At 42.5% G+C, this 24,490-nt stretch overlaps 1 long non-coding RNA gene across 2 annotated transcripts; it reads right to left on the bottom strand.

The window, feature by feature from the left end:
• On the bottom strand, positions 1,482–23,004 carry LOC110404997. Of its 2 annotated transcripts, XR_002442633.1 has the most exons (5): positions 15,603–15,669; positions 12,904–13,021; positions 5,971–6,111; positions 4,713–4,860; positions 1,482–4,311 (listed from the first exon to the last, which is right to left on the bottom strand). It is a non-coding gene; the product is annotated as an uncharacterized LOC110404997 (long non-coding RNA). The 2 variants fall into 2 exon arrangements; XR_002442634.1 differs by lacking the exons at positions 12,904–13,021; positions 15,603–15,669 and adding an exon at positions 22,926–23,004.

Below are 24,490 nucleotides of genomic sequence, written 5' to 3' on the forward strand. Positions count from 1 at the left end.
CACAGCATACTTTTAATTCCAAACTGCTTGTGAAGTTAGAGTAGCAACTGCACCATCACCTGCAAAATGCTATGGTATATCTACATCCACAACCAGATAGCCATACGTCCTTTCTGCTTGTCCTTTGAGCTGGCCATAAACAAGTAGGCTACTTTCCAGAAAATCCTATTAACAAGGAATTCTTCCTTCAAAGATAATGAGTCCTGCAGCCACCAGGCCTTTCTTTCCACCTCTATATGGGCAGGGAAATCAATGGGTCTTTGCCATTAGGTGCCAAGATAGGGACAGAAGGAGTGAGAGGACATATAAGAATCCATGTACATGTAGGCAAACTTACCAGTACCAGAAAATCAAACAAGAGGAGCTCCATCAGAAATATTTAAAGATAAATCTGTTTTGTTAGCAAATACTAGGGTTTTAATGCAGAGATTATAGCATGAGTCTGTTGCTGGAGACAAAATATGGCTGTATACATTAAATATATTGGATACGGCTGGCTACTGCAGGGATACACACAGCTGATGTAGTCAGTATACATTCATTATTCTGGAAATACAGGCAGATTTTGTGCTTTGCTGCAATTTGCGGATGTTCTGCTTTTCATTCCATGTGAACCTGTTTCCCTTCATGTTAAATATCTTTTGAGTAGAGTTGGCTCTGGTGTTTTTAATGCCCTTAGCAGAGTCTGGAGGTCATTGCAGCAGAGCAACTGGTGGAGACAGCAGAATTCCAGCAGCAATTGAACTGATTCCACGAACTGCTCTTCATTGTGTCCTCTGGACATCTGTTGTGCTTCCTTAATGGGGACTGTTGGCTTTGCTCTTCAAGAACTGAACAAAATATTCTCGAGTTCAAAAATACTCTGAAGCAGTGGTTAAGTCAGATCTAAACACAGCTAACAACAGAAGCAACAAAATTGTTTGTAATCATTTGCAGCTCTTAACATTAGCGTATACCTACAGCAGTGAAGAGGAAAGTCTACTGATCATCGACTGAAATTCCTTTGCACTTCTTAAACAGACTGAGGTTCACGTAACCTTAAATCTTGATACACGGGAAACGTAGAAAGAACACAGCGCAGTAATTTTGCCCAGCTTCTCCCGTACATACCCTGAGCCAGGCAGAAGGTGGTTTCTAGGGAAAGGACATTATTAGCAAGGCTTTCCAGAAGTTTCCAGCAGATCTCTGAGTGAGTGAATCAGTCTTTCACAAGAATTTTCTGCTTGAAAATGCTAGGGTTTTTTTCCTACCCGGTGCCGCAGGCTCCTGCATGTTATGTTGTCATACTTGGCAGGAGGATGAGGGGTAAGGAAGTGTTAAGTTATAATGTAAATTGAGTTTATTGCTGTCTGGCAGAATATTTTGGCAGTCTTTTGTGACGAAGCCTCTGCCACAAACACTTTCTTGTGTTTGGATCCAGGTCAAACCATTAATCTGGGTGTCTGCAGGGACATACACAATACTACAGCAGCTCCTACTGACAGAAGATGGATGCATCTCTGGCTTCCCACTGAATGTGCTCACTTCCGACAACGTTACAGTCAATAGATTATGCTAGCAAGAAAGGTTATAGTAGCAGGAGGAAATGAGCAATTCAAAAGTGTCCATATTAAACAGCTGTTCAAACCATGATGTTTCCAGTTTCTCAGGACAAGCACCACATCTTTCTTGAGGCTATCAGAACAGTAGCACAGTTAATCACAAGTTTGCCAAACTGATAACTTCAGAGTTAGGGAGGAAATCTATTCTGTCCTGGCCCTGAATAATACACATTCAGGATTCTTGCCCCATAAGTTGCTTCTGTGTCACAGAACATCACAGAAAGTCCTAATAATGTGATAACTGCAGGGCACAAGGGAAGGTTGGTCAGAAGGTCTGACAAGAGGAAGGACTCATCCCTTGTGTCCTTCTAGAAGGCCTCCCAATTCAGCGTGCCTTTGTAGCATCACCTGAAAATGTCCATTAGGTTATAATGAGCATTTCTGTCATGAACTATTCTGTCATTTCAGCTGAGGAAGGGAGATGTTAGTGAACTGCACTTCTTCTCTTTCCTTGGTCCCATGATAGCACCAGTTAAAATTAATAGGGCTATTTAGTGTGTGTAAGTGTAGGAAAGGATTTTTTTTTTTTTGACAGAATTGCAGATGGAAGGGTTAACTAGATGATTAAAATGGCTTCACAACTCAAATATTTTCTTGGAAAGCTTCGGAATGCAAAGCCTTTGTAGTTTTTTTTAATTAACATTGATCATTGGCTGTACCAATTAATTCAATTACTTGGTGCAAAATAAAGCATCCTATCTGATCTGTATCATACGCTAGACCTCTCAGAAAAACAATTCAGGCAGTGCAGGCTGAAGAAGTGGATTAGCCAAAGAAAATATTTTTGTTGAAAGAGATTATCATTTGTTGTGGTAGGATTTCTTGTGTTTTTTTTTTTAAAGAAGAAATGATACATTGCCTGCATGCAGAGCCATAACCCATTTCCTTTTCAATGGGAACTAAATATGTTTAATCACTAGGCCATCATATTAACTATCTTTGATTTTTATTTAAAAAACACAAGGGAAATAAATGCTAAGATCTAGGAAATTGTCTCAATACTGACATTCTCTCACAGGATACAAGGAGGACTTAAAGTTTCAGTGGTTTTGGATGATAGGGTTCCACTGTGCATTTATGTCTGATTTTTCCAGTTAAATTCAGTGATCAGAAAAGTTTACAGGCACTGAGTTAGTTTTCCAGTTCTGCATCCAAAGGATACATTGGAAAAAAGATGCAGTCTGAGCACAAGCTGCCTCTGATCTATAAGCTATATTAACATGGCAGTGGGTGGTGGAGATTTGTAAACTTGGATCCATTTTTTCCTCAAAAGCATTAATCTTTTACTTGGAAGTTACATATTAAAAGACTTGGATTTTCTGAACCAGATGATATGCTTTCGAGGCTAGTGGATACCTAAGCAGACCTGCTGGTGGGAATTTGTTACCAAACCTTAAACAAGAGTTTAGTTCTGGATTTGCCTCAGGCCAAACATTTTTTGCAGTTCCGATCTGCATCTAAATACCACCACTTTCTTCTTTGCCTCTCCATTTGTTCTACTATTTTATCCTCAAAAGAAGTTCAGAGAGATTTGCAATAGATATTACATCTCACTTATTTGTATCTCTACTTGCATGAGCATCAAAACCCAACATCTACCACATGTTCCTTCTTTGTGGATGATGAGGACCATCCCAGGAATGCGTTCCTTCCTATTCCATTCACCAATGCTTCTGTGAGAAGGACGAAGATTGGGATGAATCACCTAGACCTGTTTTATAGTTTCTTTACAATTGCTACTGAGTTGAAAAAATCATATTTTGCCATTGAACTTTACATTAGTAGTCCATATCCTGAGCTTTGGCACAACGCATAAAAAGGTCTGAGGAACGGTCCTTTTTCCAGGTCATTTCTCTTGGGAATGAGGCACAGAGGAGCTTGACTTCTTTCACACATGCATTTGCTTCCAACAGGAGAGACAGCAGAAGGAGCACAGAACAGAGGCGGTCTTTGTGCTCTGGGCCATTTGTAGGCAGATTAATGGTGTCAGACCCAGAGGACAGAAAATTAGGGCATGTGCATGGCAAAGTGACCGTAGCACAGCAAGCAAATGGCATTGGTTAAGCTGGAAATCTTTTGGACTATGGAGAGACTGTGATTCCTCCAGCAGCCACTAACTCCAGGGCTGGAAAACGTGGTCTTCAAAAAAGATTGACAGGAATTCAATGTGAATCAGACCCCTCTGGAGCTTCCCGTAGGCTACATGAGATCTGGATTAAACAGGTAGGAGCATCCCAGAGTGCCAACCAGGCTGTTGCTATGTTTGAGACTTGCTCTCCCATGGGCATAAGCTGCAGAAGTGCAGGTCAACAGGTGGGTATGAATGCCATGCTCAACAGCAGCATCACACCATAAGAGTTAAGAGGAGGTCTCAGCTCACAGTACTCTTTCTTCTCAGATGCATCAAGGTTCTCTTTCATGTGTTACCAAGGCAAGAGCAGCAATTCCTGAGCACACTGAGCATCTGTGGTCCATCTCCCACACTACAAGGTCTGAGTACTCCAAAGAGCCATGGGCTGCTGCTTAAACTGCATGCCACAGATATGCTTTCAGGTCTTAAGATGCCTCTTCATGCTTCCTAGCATGGCCAGTGCTGCTACACAGTGACCTGCAGCTCATAAGAAATTGTGTGCTGCCTTATTCCATGTCCTGGCTGCTCTTTTATCTCTCTGCCCTCATCAGATGCTTCCTGGCTCAAGCACATGCATTCCTATGGGAAAATGTACGTTTTTGTAGCTACAAAAGCAAAACCTGAGAAACCCTCTCAGTACATCAAGATTATCAGGGAGTTGAGAGAAAATAAATGTGTAGTCATCACCTAATATCAGAAGCTTCAAACAGATAGGAAGCTGAAAGCTCACTTTGCCATTTTTCTAGGAGAGGCAAAAAAGGCAGAAAATATTAGAATTGTCCATTGCTTGAGGAGATTAGCTCTTCCTCTCAGCCCTTCATATCTGCAGCTGGTGGCTGATAAAATCAGGAGCTTCCCCTCCATCTCTAGCTTGAAACCTCAGCAACTTGCTTTGAATGTCACCAGGGCCACTGCTCTTGATGGTTCCCAAATTTCTGGCATGAGATTTGGGAAATTTGATCATTACTTACATTTCTTACCTGTACATATACAGCCAAGGGCTGAAACAAGCAGACCACGCATGAGATGGAATAATGAATGCTACCCAGAAGAGGGGGAAAATTTCCCCATTCTCAACATGATGGAAGAATAGAACCAGTGTGAACCTCTTCCATTGAAACCGTCATTCTGCAACAAATAGTTAGCACATAAATCATTCTATTCACAGGAAATATATGCTTCTCATGAAAAATGTCAGTTTTCCACATAGAAAAATACATAAAAATGTCATATGTCAAAATACATCAAAGTTATTTTGGCTGAACTAAAGCTGACATGGGGCTGTTTGCAAAAATTTGAGCAGCAAGAAGTTAGATATCTCTGACTCCATTAAAGAATAATGCCTAGCTCTCCTGAAACAGGCTTCGTGCACGGTGTGTTTGCAGCTGCATCCTTTCCTTCTTATATACAGATAAAATAAGTGAGCTGAGTGCTGAAATCAAGGTAGAAACAAGGACCTGAGGATCCTGGATAAAGTCATTATCATTCTGATTCTGAGGAGCCTTGGCGCCCTGTGAGGCAACCTCAGAGATGGACATCAATGAGAAGGATGCAGGATTTCTCCAGGAAAGCTGCCAAATTGCACAAGAGATTTTTACAGATTGCATTCATCCTGATTGTGACGCACTCGCACAGCCGGAAGGATGGAGCTGCTATTTCAGGTAGGCCTTCCTGGAAATGTAAAGGGCATCTTGAAAATGCATTTCACATTCAGAAATCAAGGGCTCAGTTCTGGCTCATTTTCAGCCACAGTGGATCACCTCTTAAGTGGCTTCAACATGCCAGATACCAGCTGGAACTTTAGCCTGTGCCCATGGCTCCTGCCATTGCAGACACCATTCAACCACACTGTGGTTAACAGGACTGCTTCGCATACCTGGTTCATGACCCAATCCTCACCAGTACCAAAACTGCCCTAGATATTACTGTGCAAGGGATTCTCAGTTTGAGACAGGGTAAAAGATGACACAGCGGATTCAGAGCATAGAAATCCTCCATAATGCAAGTGAGAGTTGGACTAGATGACCTTTTGTGGCTCCTTCCAACTCAAACAATTCTGTGATTCGATCTTTCAAACACAAAGTAGGTGAACTGACACTAAAGCCCCAGTAGTTTGTCTAGAGTTCCCTTCTTACTATCTCTGCCATATAACACCTGGAAAGACCTTCCCAAGTGGCAGCCTACCCAAGAAGAGAGGAAACAGCAGCAAGGACACACCGACAGCTTCACAGATCATACCTGGATGCAGCTCTAAGGATTCGAGTAATGGCATCATTCGTAGTTGATGAGAATTTCCTTTTTTACAGGCAATAAATATTGGATTATTTATTTTGCATTATGAGTGCCATCTCCTTTCCTCTCCTCTCCTTTTTTCACTCTCTGTATGGTAAAGAAAGAACATATGATGAGTTGTGGTATATTATAACTGAATATTAATCTCCTCTATTCAGTCAGTGCATGCATTCATTTATACGCATGATTTGCTAGTTTTGTTTGAATACACAGACACATTTAACAGCGAGGTTTATTATGAAAAATTCCATCAAATTAACTCTTTTAAAAGATGCCAGTATTATTGGCAAAAATTGGATTTCATTTTTTCTTTGTATACATGCTGCTTCCTTAGACTTTCTTTTCTCAGGAAACCCAGTACTTTTCGAAATGCAAAGACACTGGTGATGAGCAACTGTCATTCCCACATTAAAAAGCAAAACCAAGCCTTGATCTTTCTACAGCAGATTAGGGAGTGAGATAAAAATGAGATGAAAGCCTCAAATGTCTGTTCCACTAGGTTCGAGGCATTCTTTTTGTTTTAGTTCCGCACTCTGCCTCTTTAATTCCCGCTGGCTCAAATGCCAATTTTCTGCTATGTTGGCATGACTGCCGAAGAATTGCTTCTGTTAATAAACTGCACAAAATAGCTGAGCAATTAGGCAATTAAACTGTTTTAAATTTAATTTAAAACCCTGGCATTTTGCTAGAAGTACTTTTTTTTCCCCTTTTTATCTCATCTTTTTCTTCTGGTGGGAGGTAAAGGGTAAGTCAGAAGGGTGGGAAGGCAGTGTGGTGAGGGGAAGGGTCTGCTGGGATCAGAACACATTCAGGTCCCACTGTAGATGTGCATGAAGGCTGTCTGCTTTGGGGAACCCATTGCAGTCCTTGCCCCTTATTAGAACAAGTAATTTTTTCCCAAACATTTAACACACAAACAAGCTTAATCTGATTTCTGTCCTGATCCCAGATGGGTATCGGGGCTTGTAAACAAATGAATTCAAGAGCTGCCTACCTGCTCTTGGTTGCTAATGCAAAATAAAAAGGAGTGAGGGAGAAAACACAGGAATTACTGTGCCTGGAGGTAAGCAATCTGTTCAGCTCATCACTGTGTGTTCCCACTGCATTCACAGGCACTCCCCCAAGTTACCTGGGCCATAGGAAGTCTGTCTGGTGAGCCTACTTGACCTGTACTTACAGAGATGTCATTTTTTGCTACAGACCATGTTTACCTTTTGATGAATGCTCCTTCTCTGATATGACACTGATGATGACACAGATTTACAGCTGCTGGAGATGGTCCCACAGGACATTCATCCCCAGCTCAGCCCACTGCCCCTGCACTACCATTCAGAATCTATGCATACATCTCTGGTCTGACCCACAGTCACCATCCATCCCACTCATAAGCCCAAAGGTCTCCCTATAAACATAAATCTTCAACTACCCAGAAACATCCCATCCGATCCCATCCTCGTGTGCTGCAAGTGCTCTTCTACCCCCCACTGCTTCATGCCACTTGTCTCAGCTGAGTTACAGCTTGGCCATGCCCATGTTTTTCAGAGCAATCTGTCCTCCTTGGTTCTTGATGCTTTAAATCTCTTTTCTTACTGTAATGGCTGGAAGAAACAAAATATTCTCTCCAATGCTCTGCTAAAACTTTCCCCTAATAAAAACTCTTCAAGATTCCTGAGCCTTTTTGAACTACCTACATTCACACGAATGATGCCACAGCTAAGCAAAATATAGCACAGCATTGCCTACCCTGCAGTGCTGACTGTCTTCTCAAGGAAAGCTCATATTTCCATGGTCACGTAACGGCTATTTTTAGTGAACCAGTCATTCCTGTTATTTTCCTAGTCTTTGAAATTAAGAATAATGGAAAAAGAATTAAAAGATTCTTCTAAAGGTTGTAGTAGTCACATATCCACAAAATTTGAACTGAAACTTCCTCCTCTGAGCTAATTTGGGGATAACACCATTAACAATATTCACGTCATCATTGCAATCAGGCTCACATTATCATTTCCACTTAATACACCTCTGGGACCAATCCCATGGTAGCTGAGGAAATGTACTCTAAGTTAATTCATTATTTCTGGTACAACTCTATGCTTAATCGAGATCTCCTGTTCTGCACAAGGAACTCAGCTGTTACCCCAGGAACAGAGGAGTCAGTCCCAGGAAGTTCCTCACAGCAGACCTGAATACCTTCATGCCTTGGAGCTGCAGAGGAGCACCATTTCAAGTTCTTTTTGTCTCTGTACTAGCATAGATTGCAGTATTACTTTTTGCCCTTTCTCCTGACATTGACTTTCCACCACTAGCCTTTGGCTGTCCAGTTCATTTTGATAGCAAGGTCTTCTAAAGAACCTCTCTCTCTCTCTGTTTATACAGTTCCTAACTCGAAGAAAAACTCATTTTTTTCTCTGGACCTTTAGCTGCTACTATAGTGCACATGATAACCATATTACATCCTTAAGCTATCTGTCCTTTTCAGTGCATCTGACAACCATCTTAGGGAAAAAAAAGGTACATATTATGCATATGTGAACAAGCTCTACCAAAGTGGACTGCATCTAATTCCAAATCATCCTCTGAGTATCACCAAAAAACTGGACTGTCACAGCACTAACTATAGAAGGATAATTAAGATAATGGGTTAGTCAGTGTTTGTCCATTGCTTAGCAGCCATTGACAGGATTACTGCCCCAGATCATTCCTCAAGCCTCCCTCCTAGCAAAATGCAGTCAAGACTTCAGAATGAGAGCCTGGATTTGACCTTTGCACACACCCCAAAGTTTTCAGTCACTTTAGTTCTTTAGAAGAGAATCATCCTCTTCCTTTATCCCACAAGCTGCATCCCAAATCTTTGTGCGGCCAACACCACAGACAGAGCCATGCTCTGGAAGTGGCTCACAGGTATGAGGTGACAACATCCCCCAGGGATACCAGCGCCTGGCTGTAAGTTGGGCACCCTGGGCATGTGGATGATGCCATCCTCATTGTGTGTACAAGTTTATTTCTACTAATGTTCAGAATTATCAAGCAGAGACTCTTGTCAGGGAACTACACTCAAGTGGTTCAAGGGCCATATGTTGGACACAAACCACACTTCAGCCATGAACCACACCTTGGCCACCCCTATTTATTATTGTGCAGCAACTCAAGGAGGCCCCAGGAATTTGATAACTTATTGTAGTTCCTACCAATTCCAGCAGAGGATGTATTGAAATGTGAGATAAACACATATGCAAATAATACATTGACTCCGATCCAGTCATGACGACTTGCCAATAAATATACGATCTCTTTTTAATACATTACATTTGTATATTTTAAATAATCTAATTGATAGGAGCATGAAAGCATTAAATTGCCATATAGCAAGACAACTACACTACACTAGACATCTATTAACATACTACATGTCAATCAGTGTTTTACCAATTAATGGCTATCTAATTATCTTGCTATAATGAGCTTGTTAAATGCCAATTAAATGGCAAGATGTTTGAATGCATTAATAAGAATGTAATTACACAGTTATTGGTGACATAATTTTTACATCATTAACTAGTAACTTATCCCTATCGAGTTTAATAAATATATTCTTTTAACTTCCCATTGATCCTGAATTAGGATACAATCACTGGACTGTTAATACTGAATGAGATGCTATAATTATCAGAATCATTATTGGAAAAGTTTCATATCTCAGATATTATAAGGAATTACTGAAGAATGTACTGCAGTAACAGCCAACTGAAAGTGTAACCACACTCTGTGTTCACTAAATAACATGGAGCAGAACATCTCCTTCCCAACAAAGCATTTTCTATAGATAGGAGTCTAATTGCCTAACCTGGAAACCACAGCTTGATCAGACAGCATCTCAGACCTCCCTTATCAAACTTTGCTACCTGTGTGCTCCAAGAAGACACCATACCCAGAGCTAACAGAGCTCTCTGGTCCCAGTCATCCTCTAATCTTGCTGCTCAGATTACTAACAGAAGAGGAAGTCTGAGGGAGGGCACCCAACTGAGGACAACCTGAAACACTCCAGAAGCTGGCAGGCTGGGATGGTGCTCATCCCTCCTCATCCTCAAGCCTAATCCACCTAGCCTCCATTTTCTGAGAACTCTGAGGCTAAAGAACACCAGTGCTACAGAGGGACCCCAATTCTGAAGGGGTTGCACAAGCACTGGTACTGACAGCAGCACCCTGCAGAGTGGACATTAAAGCAAGTCAAAGCTGTCCCCAGGAAAACGCGTGGAGACCTTTGCTTCCACCATTAGGGTGTAATAGCTTGTAGAGAAGAAAATAGTCCTACTTCCATCCCAAATCTTTTATTATGAAAAGGAAATAAATCACCCACTGCATTTCCACACCAGGAAAATCTATTTAACTAAGCGAGCATGCGTGAGCCATGGCAAATGCACAGATAGCTCTGAGTTAATCTCTTCCTTTTCCCTCTCATCCCATTTTTCTAAGAGATTGGACTTATACCATATCTACTGTATTTAGAGCGAAGCAAGAGATTGACTGGCAGTTACTGAACCAGGCAGCATGCTGAGATGCATGTACAACCAGCTCAGCCCCAGCTGCAGTGCTGAACCCTGAACCCTAATCCCTCCCTCATTAACCCTTATGAGTGCTGCAAGTCAGTGCAGCCTGGGATGTATCCTGCACCCCCAGCTGCATACATGCTGTGTTGCTCTGGTGGATCTCTGCCAGAATTTCACAGACATCAGGAGATATGAAGATGGTCTGTGGCCCATCATGGTTTGGCAGAGCACTGCAGCCGGCCATGCTGTTTTTCTGAACCAGAATCAGTAGGACTACCTTATTTCTCCCAAGGACGTAACCTGGCCGTCCTCTAACATTTCTTCTTTTTCCATCCATCTTCCTAACTTACTCAGCATTTTATTGAGACACCCAGTGAGGTCTGCTGAATTCCTCTGTCTCCTCAGATGAGTTTAACAGGAATGTGTTGTTCCTGTCTCGGACAAGTAAAAAGGGGCAAAAGCATACACAGACATCACAGTAACATCATCTTCTATTGATCTCCACTGAATCTAGGTACACTGCAGATGTGCTTTGTTGGTTTAAAGTTATTTTCAGTGCATACTTGTCAGGTGCCTTCTCTCTCATTTTCATCTCCTTATAAGAGAGACAGCTCTGTGTGAAAACACAGACACACTCTCCCCTTTTCCTCAGAAAAAAACTCCAAACAAATAAAACAAAGAAAGAAATTGTCCAACCACTGTGCAGCATTTTGGGGGTTTTCCACTGAAAGCAATATGAAATTACTTTGAGCAGGTACAGAGCTAATCAACTATGGCTGGAGTAATGTTCCTCCCGCACCGAAGCTCCCAACAGCAAAACCATGACCTACACCCCACACATATCAAAGTCATTAAATACCCACCATGCACTCAGGATTGACTTTCATCAGAGACAGGAACGGAGATCTTTTAAGTCTCCACACTTTTCCCTTTGGTATAAAGGGATGGCATCAGCAGTGTCACATTGGTCCTCTGCCATCAGGCACCATGTTGCATCTCGCTATATTTGTGTTGAGGGATGTGTGGGAGTCAAAGCTGGGGATGGGGCAAGCTCACCTGAAGGAGCAGAACTTGGCAGGGCTTAAGAAGCACTAACACAGGAAGCACAGACAAGCATGATTCTCAAACTCCGCAAAACCAAATGGTCTAAGGCTCCTCTCAGCAACAACCCATGCATTGCCATCCACACCCAAGTGTTCCCTTTGCCTTTCAGATAAAGACCTTCTAAAAAGATGGAGTGGTTCCAGCTGGTTTGTCAGGGCTGAGCAAATCAAGACAGTACTGCTATAATTGCATACATAAGCTAACAGGGTAACAGCAAAGGTTCCAGTTACTAAATTCAAATCTAAAGGCCTTGGTATCTACACTGACCATATTTGCCTGGAGCCCTGTTTCAGACCCATGTGTGACAGGATTTACACTTCTGCCTTATAACTGTTTCCCTATTAACACCTTTTTCCTTATCTTACTTTTTTCCTCATCTGGGCTGCTATTTGTTTTTATCATACGTCTTTCAAACTGAAAGTGGTAGCTAACAATTAAGAATAATTATTTTATTGGCATGCTGTCTCTACAGTGGCACTCACCAGAAGAAAATAATGAGTCAGCAGTGGTAATGCTAAACGATTTATAGGTTACCTTGTTCAGAGAGACACCTGAGCCCTTCTTCACACTGAAACATCCAGCACTGATCACTATTATAGCCAGAGCACTTGCTTGGGTGAACCATTAGTCTATTGTAGCATAGAAATTCGTATAGTGGCTATAAAAAATATTTATATATCTATAAAACCAGGATGCTTCAATCTAGTGAGAGCACTTAGATCCTTTGATGAAGAACATATAGAAGTTGAATGTATGGTGAAAAGAAAGACAACATCCTTGCATTTTGAGATCAGTAGTTATTTTCAGCTGTCCGCGAGGAAAGCCAGTCGGTCCGATGATTATCTGAACGTATGTGGAACAATCGTAAAAAGCTGAGAGAATTCCATTATGTATAAGCTGCTTAGAAAAAGTGGCTCACTTAAGGTTATTACATTGCTGCTTTGGGTTATTTTTGTTTAATTCAAACTCTGCAGTGGGTGAGACTCAATTTCAGTTTAAACAATCACTTCAGTGCCTTATCTTTCTCATCATCTTCTGTACCTACAAAATTTGCAGTGTGGGATTCAGATAAATAAATACATGATTACACACACACTCCCTCATCATTTTCTCCATGACATTCTGTTTTCTGTGAATAAAGAAAATGTCTTTTAGGGTATCTTTTTTCTTCTTTTAAGTGAATGTTTTCCAATAGGCCTGTCTGTCCAGAACAGATTAACTATCTCACCTTAGAATAAGGTGAAAGCACAATTTTTAGTGTCAGAGGTCCAATATTGAATCCATAGAAGTTCTGGTTTAGAAGTCTAAGAAAACACTTCTAAAGAGGCTTCTTCAACTTGCTCCATCTGAAGAAAGAATTAAAATAATTGTCCATTGTCCCAGGAAGATGCTTCAGAGAAAAAGTCCTACTTGATGAAATAAGATAATATGAACTGCAATTTTGCCCCATAAAACATTCGTATTTCATAGAATCATTAAGGTTGGAAAAGACATCTAAGATCATTTAGTCCAACCATCAACCCATCACCAACACACCCACTGACCATGTCCCTCAGTGCCACATCTCCACAGTCCTTGAACACCTCCAGGGACAGTGAATCCACCACTCTCTGTGCAGCCTGTGCCAGCACCTCACCATCCTTTCTGAGATGGTTTCCTAGTACCCAACCTGAACCTTCCCTGGCACAACTTGAGGCCATCACCTCTCATCCTATTGCTGTTACCTGGTAGCAGAGGCCAGTCCCCACCTCACCACAGCTTCCTTTCAGAGAGCTGTAGAGAGCTATGAGGTCTCCCCTGAGCCACCCCCTCTCCAGACTTAAGACCGATCCTTCCTCTGAAAGAGCTGACCAAACACTTTTACCTCCCAACCATATAACACCAAAGTAATTGCAATCAAACAGATACACTAATCAAAAAGGGTTCAGAATGAATACTCCTGTAAAAGTAGTGAAAATAGAGTATTAAAAACATGGGGAAAAAACAGTTTTCTGCTTAGGAAAACTCTTCATGGAAGAACTTACTTCCAGTAACACATTTTTTTATCATTCTATTTTCATATTCATATTCTTAAGAAATCTTAAGTCCATGTAAGAATAAAGTTCCATTTGCTATAGATCTCCTTCAAATAGCAGCTGTCCTATCCATCCTGCGAGCTCTGCCTTTACACTTTAATGAAACAGCAACCAGAATTCAGCCCAAGCCACCCAGACTCAGGTCTCCTCCAACACCACAGCACAAGTTCCCAGTCCCAGCAGCACATCTCTCTGCTCTCATCACAAGGTACCTTTCCATTTGAGGGTAGCAAAGGGCTGGGGTCTGTGAAAACAACACAAATGTTCTTTCAGGCATGCTCTTCACTTCCCCAGATTAAAGAGAAGGTGCAAAAGTTTAATTGTGCTTCCCTCTGAGCCCCTCCTTGCAGAGCAGTGGATTGGGGTAAATTGTGAATGCACTTTAATTCTGCCTCTTATAAGCTTATCACAAGTCTAGTAGCTCATTACGCCCTCTGTTTTTTCTCCTGAGACTCCATAGAAATACAACAGTGTAACTAACACTTTTCCTCATTTAGAACCGCAGGTGGTGGGAGTACGTGTGATTTCATTGTCTTTACTTGGTAATTACAGGTCTGTGTCTATTCCCACTATCTCAGCAGGGTGCCCATGTGGTACACATAGTTAAGTCTTTTCAGGTGCTTGCAAGGTGGATTAACAGGGAGCACTGTATCACTGCACTGCAGTACTGCTCTGGTGCGCCTGTGACCACTGCATGTTGAGGGATGCTGGCACACAGACTGCTTGTATTGACACAGCAGTGCTTTAAGGAAAGGTGAGGATAGCTAGGATTTGTGGAGATTCTCTCTGCAAGATGGACCACTCATTTATTAATACTGCACTTTTGCAAAGGGAGCAAAATGCACTGAGCTTCAGCTATTGCCACCCCCTGAGTGCACACAGCAATCCATTACACCAACCTTCCCACTTTCCTTCTCACTTTTTCCAAGCTATCTGAGAATGCCCCGTAGCTCATCACATCTCACAACAGCAATGGGATAGATGCAGCCTGCAATTTCATGCATGTGGCAGGCCCATTTAAAAATGTAAATACTTAATTCTTTGATTTCAGCTTCTGATTCCTCCAGACGTTTGTGGTTGATAAGCCAGGCTCCTTTCAGGTTCTGCCACCTTTCATCAGTGCACATTATGTTTATTAGACATAAATCAGTGTGTAGTAGAGAGGGACATTGCATATACATCCAACAAGCTCGTCAGTATGTTAACTGTATGTTAATACACCACATTCATGTGGAGCTTTGAAAAATATGGTAGCTTGAGCCAATGCTGCTGACAGAGCAGATCCTTTCTGAACTTCTCTTTGAATCCCCTTTTTCTATTTGAAGAAGAGTATTTGCATGAAGGCCAGAAGCTCTATCTTTCTCCTACTAAAGCACTGGTGATTTTTGCCTTTCCACCATAGGAATGGGTCTGTGAGTTCAAAGACTGAATTCAGCAGAGTACATAAGCATATGCTTAAACTGATAGGATTAAACCTTGGGTAAGGCAGTTAAGCTTGGAGCACGTGTTTATCCTTAAGCACAGGCTTAGATGCTGTGCTGAGCAAGGAGTGTAAGATGTTTGAAGCAACCCAAAGCCCTCCTTCCCCAGAGGCCTCTGACTCCATAGCCATCCTCTGGTTAATCAAAGACAGCATTGGCCTGTGCAGCACATAGAGGTGCATCAGGCTGCTGAGATCATAGAATCATTACAGCTGGAAAAGACCACTAAGATAATCAAGTCCAGCCACTAGCCCATCACCACCATGCACACTAAACCATGTGAAAGGAAAGGCAATAGCAATAACCAATTCTAAATTACCCAAAAAGGGGTGATGATTGCAATCCAGTCAGAGAAAGAAAGACCTGCTTACCCGCCCTGAGGACCACGGCTCACCACACACTCCAGCAGACAGGATCTCCAGATAGAGAACCTTCCCCTGTCATAGCCAGCCCTTAAATGAGGCTTATGGAGCCTGGTTCCACCCCTTTGAGTCACGTGGGTGAATTGTTTTCACCTGTGCTGGCAGGGCTGGCTATGTCCCTTCACCAGGTGCTCAATCATTGATTCAGGCTGTGATTTAGCTATTCCCGCACACCAGGTCACTCAACATGGTTTAATAAATGCCCTGATGTCTTCAGAGAAATCCTGTAGGTGCCCAAAGCTCTTCTGAAGTATCAGGAAATGGTGAGGACTTCATCTCCAGTGTACAGAAAGAGAATAAACCCAGCTATATAAGATAAATGAGATCCCAAAAGGATACATTTCCAAGATACTCACAGGAAAGGCTGAGTATGCAGTATTAAGGGGTTGTCATCTTTGTATTAGCACACTACATATGGCAGATGGTCAAAAGTCAGTATCCAAGGTGCAGACACCTCATTTCTTTGGAAGCACATGAAGTTTGAAACCCATAACATGATTTTGACACCACCCATGGACAATTTAATGTTCAGGAGCCACATAGGAAAGAAACAATAGCTGATTTTTTTACCTGCCATTCCCTGCAATCAAAAATAGAGGTGATTTATAGCTAACACAAAAGTGTCACCTCAACCATGGAGTTTGTCTCTTGTTTCTAGGAATAACTGGCTCTTCTTTCTCTATAAATCCAAGTGCCTTAACAAAAATCTTCGGCATTAGTTTGTATTTGCTCAGTAGTGGTGGCAATGGGGAACTGAAAAATACACTGTTTCCAACCAGTGGCTTAAAATCCAGTGACAATACTCCTGCCTTTTTCCATATCAGAAGATAGCCAACCAGAAAGATGGCTGATAGTATACAGCAATTGTCTGAGTTGGAGCTGTGACTGTGGTGTCCTAGCACCTGCAGTACATGTTGCTGACAAGGATAGAGCCAGTCATGTTACCACTGTAACAAAGAATTCATGTTGAAAAAGCATTGAAAAAATGTCTGTAACCATCCATAAGAGTGGAAAAAACTCTCCTCTTCGTCTTTGAAAAGGAGCTAATCTGTGAGGATCTCTGTGAGGCACTGGCACAGGCTGCCCAGAGAGGTGGTGGATGTCTCATCCTTGGAGACAGCCAAGGTCAGGCTGGACGGGCTCTGAGCACCTGATGGAGCTGTGGGTGTCCCTGTGCATTGCAGGGGGGTTGGGCCTGATGGCCTTTAAAGGTCCTGTCCAATTCAACAATTCTATGATTCTATGATTTTGTACTTGTAATTGCCTTTGCGGACAATCTCATCACAACACATCGCCAAAGATTGCAGTGCACCATGATGTTGAGCTCTCCTTCTGTTAGATTTTTTGGCCTATGGCAGGGCAGAAGTACGTGCATGATCCTTGTAAGAGCTGCCATCATCCAAATGCTTCCATTTGCAGCGCTCACCAGTTCCTGCTCCCACTGAAGGCAGGGGAATATCTGAGAATCCATTTTGGCCCTCCACTTGCCTGTATTTGTAGTACAAGAGAAAAATGAATAGACCTATCTTTCTCCAAAGGAACACAGGAAATGCTGTACAAAATAGAAACCATGTGCTGTAGACCTCTCTCTAAATAAATAAGTCCCATGTGTCCCAGCCCATCTCATAGTCCCCTCCTTCCCATTTTGCTGCTTCTTTTTCTCTGTTTCCTATATTTCTGCTTGTAAATGTTACTATTTAAAATGCAAGCACCTGAATGATATTCACCTGATGTCTGAAATGATATTTTTTATGTTATGAGTATTGGAGAAGGATGCACAAGACATCAGCAGAATGTTGCAACACGGGTTATAGATTGCAGCTCAGCGGTTGGTGGGTTGCCTGTTTATCTTAATTGCTGATAGTGAACTTTCAGACAGTGCTGATCTTATGACAAATTTTTTTACCTTCTTTTCTGCAATTAAGCAATTTAACTGACTTTTTAATGTAAAATACTCAATTGTACAGCAATGCATGGGCCTTTATATGTATCAGTATGCATACAGACATGCACAAAGACATGAGTATATCTTACAAGAGTTCTGAAAAGGAAGATTTGCTTCCACATAAATGTAAAGCTTTCCTTGTGCTACCTGAATACGCTAGAATTTTGCTTTCAAAATGAGTTTTGGTTTGTGAAGATTTATTTTCCAATAATTTCTTCTAGTTGAAATGCCCAAATATCCATGTGAAAGCAGATTCAGTGGCAATTTTTACGTGTGCATGTATGTGCATATGCACTGTATTCACTGTCAGTGCGTATGTCCCAATTTCTTCTGAACTCTGAATAAGCTGGGCTCACCTCCAGCAGTTCCAGCTTTAAGGATTATAAGTAATTGCACCATTACCCTTCTCATTTGTTTAATTTTTTTCCTTTAGCCTCTTCTGTTGGTTTATCATACATGCGGTCTAATTAAAGTTTCCTACAGGACAGTTCATCCAGAATAAGTAATGACATTGCTCAGAAGGGCTATAGTTGCATTTTTTTTTCCTTCCAACTGTGCTGAAAGGGTGGTTGCTGTCTAAAAAACTGCGTCTGGGTGGAAGAGACAGCTCTGTAATTGCATTTCCAGTCTTCTTTGTATTCTTTTGTGTTATATGCTTGTACAAGGAGAGACTGGACAGGCCTGTTGGATATCAGCCAGGCAGAATTGTCAGAGAGAGAGGCTGGGCTGAAAATGAAATAGGAAGGGGGGAGAGAAATAAAAAATATCAAGAGGGTCTCTCAGAACAATGACTTTAGAAAGTGAAAGTGGAGGAGAAAATAGCAATTTCTCTTTGTGTCAGCTTCTGAGGTTTTGAAAATTGTCTTTTGCTTTCTGTTCATTGTTGGGTTTTTTGGTTTGTTTTATTTTTCTCCAGTTGTGACAGAGTGAAGTCAAAGTATGGGGGATGTGTGTTTCAGAAATGGAACTGGGACAAAATGTTTGTTTTCTGACTAAAGTCCAAGTGCTGAGAAACCAGGCTGAATGCGAAGGGGATGGCCAGGGCTTGTGAGCTGAGGATGTGGCAGACTCGAGGTCATCTTGAGACTTGGGGTGGGACTGGGGCACCCTCCAGAGGTCCCATCTGCCTTAAACATTTCTGTGATTCTGTTAAAGGCTATCACAAAAACATCCATCTATGAGCACTAGCTATCTGTACTCTCCGTTCCAGCAAGCCTACAAGTCACGGCCAAGCAGCCTTCACAACTGGTAAACAAAGAAGTGGAAGAATAAAAGGGAGGCAAAAAAACCCTTCCAGCCTTGGGATGCGGTTATTTGTACAGGGGCAGACTGAGAACAACAGAAATGAAAGAAGAAAAGCAGATGCGAGTCCAGAAGTAGCTGAATGGAGAGCACGTCCCTTCCACACTCCCCTTGAAGGCACAGTGTGTAGATGTACTTTATTCATAATGACAATATGATGTGATTCATAACAATTGCTTCTCCCAGTAAATTATTCTAAGATGTGTTGTTGTGCCACGTTGCAATGGCACAAATGAATGATGTTAAAATACTGAGCAGACAAAATGATAACACCTGTTACAAAGCCACTTATAAACTAGAGTGCACAGAGGCATTTGTACCTGTCTCTATCACACATTGTGAGTTACACATCTTAGGATGGTTTATGAAGGAGAAGGCAATTTCTGTTATTCTGTATTAAAACATTTCTCAGTGTTCCCTTAATTTACAGACATCCTCTCTCTGTTTACTTGACAACAGCTCCTGCTCCCTGGCGGATTGTGTGGGAGAAAATTCAAAACTGGTTCAGTGCTCCAGTTCCCTGCTTGGGTCAGTTCTGGGAGGATCAGCATAACAGTATCTCCAGATGTACACTGGTTCTGTTAATCCTGCCCCGACCTACTGTAGCACATAATCACTCAGACTGGAGAGGTTCAGGGAACCACATCCCTTTCCACTATGGGTGGCAACAAGTGGCGATGGCACTAACTCGTAAAGGTAATGAGGTCCTTAATTTCTACCGATTTTCACTGGTGCTCAGCACCTGCATGGGAGTCCAACAGGTCAATGCCATTGAAGGCCTGCTTCCAATGACCTAAGTGAATGTTTCCAATGCCAGTGGAGCTGTACAGGATGTTTCCAATGCCAGTACAGGAGCTGTACTGGCTAGGACATTCCCTGGGCAGGGCACTGATCATTCCTCAGGCTCTCACCAACACAGTCACAAAGAACTGATGCTATTCAGCACTGAGCAATGAAAACTCAGCCTGTGATGGCACATGGCTTTGCTTCAGGGATGACACTGGTTCCTAGCAAGAGCAGGGCTGTTGGGAGGTCCCCTCCTGCCACACTCTCCAGACAGCAGTGAGTGTTGCCACCATAGAGCAACAGAGAGTTAACCCCTCACACTGCTATGTGAATAGCTGTCCTCAAAGCAAAGCCAGGAGAACAGTTACACAGGTGGAAGGTGGAACAGCTTTTCTCTGATTTCTAGAAACAGGCTTCATCATCCAGCCAGACACCTGTCCTGTCAGCTATCTCTGGTAGAAATTGAGCCCCTGCCCAACTCGTTGCACTGGTGTTTCTTGGCCAGAGTCTAGCCTTACAAGTGAGATACTATGCTTAATTTCTTCTTTTCAGTTTTCCTTTCTTGCCTTTTCTATCTCTTTCCATTTTTTTTCCTTGGTGCAGTGTGTGGGCTTTATTAAGATGCTACCTACAGGATTGTCTCCTAATGCTCACAAGTGCCTCTTCCTTACAGAGGCAGCTGGAGAAATTGCTCCTCTAAGCACCAGACACTTAATTAACAATGAGACAAACTCTCTGGTTTGCTTTCTTTCTCAGTCATTCGTCCTCTCTCACACTGCCTAGTGCAGCGAGAAAGCATGTAGCAAGGTCTTGACCAAACACTTTGAACTGCAATCATCTTGGGATACCCGAGGAAGCTAATTACCAGCTTTGTTTCTCTCTCCCTTACCCTTCTTCCCTCTGATGACAAGCAGGTGAAGTGGGTACTCAGCTCATCTGCCTGGAGACACAAAGGCCTGCATTTCCCTTTCTCTTTCCCTGCTAAGGGGTCCCCTGTGAGATACGCTCCGTGCCCACCGATGACAGCACTGACGGCTCTCCTCTTAACTGCTCCAGTCCCTTCTGGAAGCACTAGGGGATTAATTTGGCTCCCACTAAACTTTGAAGTTCAGGTTCTTCCAGGAGAGTTTGTCAGCATGGAGGCAGACAGCAGGGCCCCTGGGTCAGATATCTACCTTAGCTACAGAGGAAGACCGGGCATGAAGTTTTAAAAGCCAGGCTGAGGCCTGACAGAATCACAGATCACCCTGCAGGCAAGAGAGTGCACCTAGAAGACCATGTATTGCCTCTTTAATTATGATGATTTTCCGAGTTATCACTGTTTATCATCAAACCTGACCCACTTACCCAAGTACTAGCAGGCAGATGGGGTTTCTGACGCTTTCTTAGGGCTCTTTCTACAAGTATTTCTAAATACATCAGCTGCAATTGCCCTGGGCCCTGTGGCCTCCAGAAAGCTTTGGCTGTTGTGACCCAAAGAATGAAATACTGAAGAAGCATTTCAAGATCATAGACTTTCCCTACAAAGCTAGTAAGAGTACAGGTCCAGCTCTGTGACACAGGAAGCTAAGATCTTGTTTGCCAGTCTAATTTCCTTCCCTTTCCCTTCCCTTCCCTTTCCTTCCCTTTCCTTTTTTACCTGCATATCATCGTGCAGCAGCACTGAAAAGCCTAGTTAAACCAAGACCTCAGCATGCTTAAAGCTCTGTGCAAATATTAGCTAATCAATTCTCAAAATCCCATCCCTGTACTGAGCAAGTAAATGTTGCAGGGCCTGATTCAGCCTTATGGTGCAACACAACCTCACTGGTCCCATGTGGGAGCAGGTCAAATAGGAGCAAGAAAGCACACAACTACACCAGCTCAGAGGAGACATCCATCTCAGCACTGCCACTGCCTAAAACATCTGTTGACCACAATGTTTCCTTAGACTCTTGTGCCTAAGACTATTTTGCCCCTAGCACTGTAATTTCCCTGTAAACCAGAATCCAATCTCTGTCTCCTCCAGTGTGCTCAAGACCTGATCTTTTCTCTTAACTTCACTGCAGCCATCACCTTTCACATTGATTTCCTGTGCTCCCATCTCTCTTAATTCTCTGCCTTTAGGCTGCGCATTCACCTTGCCCTTTGGATTGAATCATAGACTCGTAGAATCATTAAGGTTGGAAAGACCACTAAGATCATCTAGTCCAGCCATCAGCCCATGCCTGTGACTGCTGTAGAGCATGTCCCTCAGTGCCACATCCACTTGAACACCTCCAGAGATGATGATTCTACCACCTTCCTGGATAGTCTGTTCCAGTGCCTCACCATTCTTTCTGGGAATAAATTTTTCCTAATATCCAGCCTGAACTGGCACATCCCTGACTTTCCATGCTTCCTACCCAAGGGATTTGTTTCCTGTCTTAGTTTCCCTTACTCCACTCCATGGGTCTACAACATACTGCAGCCTAGTCTATTTCCCAGTAGGGTTCCTTGGCATCTCAGCTATACAGCAACACTTTGAGCAGGGTCCTGGGACTCAAGCATTCCCTGGAGCTGAACGACTGCAGTGTTGCAGTTCAGCTGGAGAAGAATGTACTTCTAGTCCTCTCCCTCATGTACTGCCTTCAATGCCCTGAAAATGTTTGAGTCTCATTTTCTGAGAAAACTCACACCCTTTTTTCTTTTGTATGTACTGAAGACTCACATACATTTATGTTAGCACTCTGGACCTGCTCCTGCCTCCCTGCCCAGGATAGGTCTACCTTTATTTTACAATTCTGATGTTACCATCATCTTCCTTTACATGGCTGTTACCGGCCATGTGGCTGTAATCCCAAAGCATTATCCCTGCTAGAAGGAAATTTGTGTTTTATCAAGTGTGCATTTGCAGCCTCTTCAGTCCTGATGGGCTGGGCTGTTTGTACAGGAGAGAGAGCTTAGGGAGATTTCACTACCAAGCTTACATAAACAGCACAGCCCTTGACTTACATGATTTCTCAACAGCAGTGAGCTTTATGCATGGATCTCTTTTGGACTCTATGTTACAAATGCTTTATTGATGCCAGATGTATCAACATCTGGGTGCCTCGTGTGCAATTGATTTGTATAGCCTGGCATCCTTAGGGTTGCCTTCATGGGCCAGAGATCGTTAGCAGCAAGAATCCTTCAAAAGTTGACTGGGCTAATTTGTCTGTCAATGAGGTCTGTCCTGCAATTTAATACAAAGCTGAGAATGTTAAAATTGAGAGACTTACATAATTCCATAGGGATGGCCTTGTTGCATCTTCTGCAAGGAAGACTTGCTTTTCAGAACAGCTGTAAGTCACCACTCACCAAGGTCAGGATGGAAATGAGATTGTGTCTTATCCTCTCCTGAGAGGCTACGTCTGTTGAAAGTTTATAAAATCACTAGTTGATTGGCTGTTCCCTTGTTATGCGTAGGCTGAGCTGTAGGAAATTATCAGGCTATGAAGCAAACACATGGTTTCCTAGTATCTGAGCACTAGGTACTCCCTTCTCTGCAGAAAATGAAGGTGGCCATGAGCACTGGCCAAGAAAAATTTGCATCAGTGGGTGTTGCAGCTTTGGTTCAGCATTTTATCTCATTTACTCAGCCTCCAGCAGAGCTAGGCAGATACTGAAAAAAGAAGAGGAAAACAAATCTCCCCTCCAGCATCTGCTCATATGCAGAAGTAAATTCATTTTATGCTTCTCTGTTGTTGAAAGCTCAGAGTGAAAGAACAGTGGTGCTGCTGGCTTGGCCATCTGTCTGGGGCTGGGATCTGAGGGTGCTCCCCCGTCTTGCTGCAGGTTTCTTGCTTTACCTCAGATTAGACACATAAACTGTTTGTGTCTCAGTTTTTAAGCTGTAAAATGTCCCCAGACATCACTTGGGAGCTGGTGACTGTGGCCATCTGGGACCCTGAGGAAAAATACTGCTAGAGGTACCCAGCCGTTTCAGAAAGAAAAGAAATACCCATGGTGGAGAACACCTACCCCGGGGTTTATTCAGTTATACCCCGTATGGCTCTGTCATTTACCAAGCTGCTTCTACACGTGGTCCATGGACTTGTGGAAAGTAAGGCAATGATGATGTCCAGCAAAACCTGAACAGTTCAGTTTGCATCCTGACTGCTTGCATGTTAAAACAATAGGACTCCTGTCTTGGTGTTTGTTTTAAGGCTTCCTGAACCAAACCTAGCTTTTCTGTTCTTTTTTTCTCTTTTTCTTCCCCCGATATTGTGTGTGTTTATTATCAAAATAAATAACCGCATGAAATGCAGAAAAGAAGTAATGGGAAAGGGTTTGGTGTGGGGGGGTGTTCCCCCATGAAGTCTCCGTCTCCTCCTACAGAGCCTACATAAAAGTCTCTTGAGGAGGATAATAAAATGACAAGCCAGGCTAGCAAAGTGAGGAACAATCAGGAGTCACATAAGATAGAAAGAGGAAAAAACAGTAATAATAAAAACAAGAATGAAAATGATATTTCAACAGTACTGGTGCTGAACAGATCACAGTTTTTAAACCAAAACTGTAGTTTGCAGATGGTAATAAAAATAATTAACTTTGTGACCCTTCCTTATTCTTCCACTCCTTGCTCCCACCTACAGAATCTCACAGGATCTTTTGGAACAAAAGCAAATTTTATCATGCAGTTTAGCACAGCAATTCTAAGGCCTGGACTGTGGTGTTTATGGCTTGGCTGAGGGCTTCTGGCTGAGGACTAACCTCTACAGAGATTCCCCTTTCTTTCCATGCTCTTTACCAAAGATGGTGGAAAAATCTCTATTTTGAAACACTGCCTTCAGCTAATGGAACA

The sequence above is a fragment of the Numida meleagris genome, chromosome 11 (assembly GCF_002078875.1).
Source record: "Numida meleagris isolate 19003 breed g44 Domestic line chromosome 11, NumMel1.0, whole genome shotgun sequence".
NCBI lineage: Eukaryota > Metazoa > Chordata > Aves > Galliformes > Numididae > Numida > Numida meleagris.